This window comes from Schistocerca serialis, unplaced genomic scaffold (assembly GCF_023864345.2).
Source record: "Schistocerca serialis cubense isolate TAMUIC-IGC-003099 unplaced genomic scaffold, iqSchSeri2.2 HiC_scaffold_1168, whole genome shotgun sequence".
Lineage (NCBI taxonomy): Eukaryota > Metazoa > Arthropoda > Insecta > Orthoptera > Acrididae > Schistocerca > Schistocerca serialis.
In genome coordinates this window covers 170,001-172,500 of record NW_026047368.1, presented here as the reverse complement: position 1 = coordinate 172,500, position 2,500 = coordinate 170,001, and the positions used below count along the sequence as shown (strand labels likewise).

At 57.6% G+C, this 2,500-nt stretch overlaps 1 non-coding gene across 1 annotated transcript in view; it reads left to right on the top strand.

Annotated features, from left to right (window-relative positions):
* The first annotated feature begins 2,169 nt into the window (after positions 1 to 2,169).
* The window catches only part of LOC126433531 (small subunit ribosomal RNA), a 1,910-nt gene continuing 1,579 nt past the window's right edge, over positions 2,170 to 2,500 (top strand). The window contains exon 1 of the ribosomal RNA XR_007578556.1: positions 2,170 to 2,500. This exon is cut by the window's right edge and continues 1,579 nt beyond it. This is a non-coding gene — a ribosomal RNA (small subunit ribosomal RNA).

Sequence of the window (2,500 nt, the reverse complement as noted above, 5' to 3'; positions counted from 1 at the left end):
GTTGCGCCTTAACCCAACACACGTTGCGCCTTAACCCAACACACGTTGCGCCTTAACCCAACACACGTTGCGCCTTAACCCAACACACGTTGCGCCTTAACCCAACACACGTTGCGCCTTAACCCAACACACGTTGCGCCTTAACCCAACACACGTTGCGCCTTAACCCAACACACGTTGCGCCTTAACCCAACACACGTTGGGCCTTAACCCAACACACGTTGGGCCTTAACCCAACACACGTTGGGCCTTAACCCAACACACGTTGGGCCTTAACCCAACACACGTTGGGCCTTAACCCAACACACGTTGGGCCTTAACCCAACACACGTTGGGCCTTAACCCAACACACGTTGGGCCTTAACCCAACACACGTTGGGCCTTAACCCAACACACGTTGGGCCTTAACCCAACACACGTTGGGCCTTAACCCAACACACGTTGGGCCTTAACCCAACACACGTTGGGCCTTAACCTGCTCTGTAATTGTCATACGACGCGTTAAATTAGTGTAGTGTTGCCTAACTGCAACCCCCGCAATATAGTTTGCTACTCGCACTGCCCGGTCCCCAGAGTATCGCTTCATGTTAAACACCTTGCAGCTATACACTGTAATGCGGATGGCAGCAGGACGTACATGCTCAATGCCCTTCGCAGTTGTTCATTGGCATTCGCATGGCGAAGCACAGCCTACGTTGTGGTACGGCTTGTGTCAACTGTCCGCTGATGTTGTACGTCCAAATCACACACTGTACTGCACATTGGTCCTCATGTACTGAATGATACATCGTGGTACATGTGTGACCGTACCACGACTGCGCCAACAACGGCGAACCATACGGTCCAAATATTGTGCACTCAGCTACATGTCGTCTCCCTATAAGAGCTGGATTGCAGTATGGTATGCCGTGGATGGCGATCGGCATGAGCCGTCTGTTGATGTAGTGGCGCGTGTTGTCAGACGTAGTCGTCTCTTCTCACACACCGTGATAGCATGGTGCACTGCGTTCCACATCTGCGACATGCGACAGAGGCCGGTTGACAGTCGTTCGCGCAATGGACATCGCATACGTACGGGGGCCACCTTCCACGTGTTCGCGAAGCGTGCACATGTTGTTGCGTGTATGTGGGCAGACATAGTGTGTCGTGACACCTGACACAGGCATGCAACAATCGTTGAATTTGCAAATGGCGATGGACGTCTACGTTTGCTGGTGACGTTACGCAAATGAAGAACTGGTAAACCGTTGTGGTGCGGTTGTTCTCGCTAGAGGTGAATCAGTGATGGCGACGATCGGTTGAGCTACCAACCGGTTGTTTCAGCGATACCCACCATGCCCACGAACGTGAATGGCATGTGGGTGTGAAGCGATACGCGGCGGTGGCTGGGTGGGACCGTCCCCGGCCGGTGAGGGGGGGCCTCCCGGCGTGCTGGCCGCGCGGTGCGTGGGCGCACGCGCTACAGCCGGCTGGTGGGGGCGGCCAGTGGCAGGCGCGCCGGCCGACGGAGGCGGCAGGCGGCGTAGCTGCGCGCCGGCGCACCCTGCACGCGGCGCCGTGCGGCCAAAGTAGGTCCTCGCGGGCCCGGTGCGAAGCGCGGTGGACATCTGCAGTGTGCTGGTCCGATTGAGGACTGTGTGCGCTGAGGATGCGCCGCCGCCCGGCGCTCGGCGCCGCGACGCCGTCTGCTGCTCGGTCGCCTCTGCGGTTCTCGCAGGTGGATTGTATCGCAGCTGTGCGGACGTGTTGGCGCGTGCGCTGTGATGGGAGAGTTCGCTTCGGCACCCAAGTGGGGCTTTTGTCCTTCTGTGGCGCTGGCGTTGGAGCTGCCGGCCACCGTAGGTGGCGCGTGTTGTCTCCCGCCGGCAATGCCACGACAGCACGCTCCCGGGCCTCTGTCGGCAGCGGCAAGCTCAGTTGGGAGCACGGGTGGTCGCACCTAAAGCGTCTACTCGCCAAACTCCGGGCGATTGCGCCTCTCTCGAACCCGACCAAGTACTTAGGACGGCGCTGCGCGCCGCCGGGACCTGAGAGGGTTTCGAGGTGTATTGTGCAGGGGAGCTCAGCCTCCTCCTGTTTGCAGAATAATTGAGCGGACGCTTGCGTGTTCGCGCGGGCCCCCGGGACACACTCCCGGGCGGCCGGCTGCTCAGCTCTAGTTGACGCAGCTCCCTGGTTGATCCTGCCAGTAGTCATATGCTTGTCTCAAAGATTAAGCCATGCATGTCTCAGTACAAGCCGCATTAAGGTGAAACCGCGAATGGCTCATTAAATCAGTTATGGTTCCTTAGATCGTACCCACGTTACTTGGATAACTGTGGTAATTCTAGAGCTAATACATGCAAACAGAGTCCCGACCAGAGATGGAAGGGACGCTTTTATTAGATCAAAACCAATCGGTCGGCTCGTCCGGTCCGTTTGCCTTGGTGACTCTGAATAACTTTGGGCTGATCGCACGGTCCTCGTACCGGCGACGCATCTTTCAAATGTCTGCCTTATC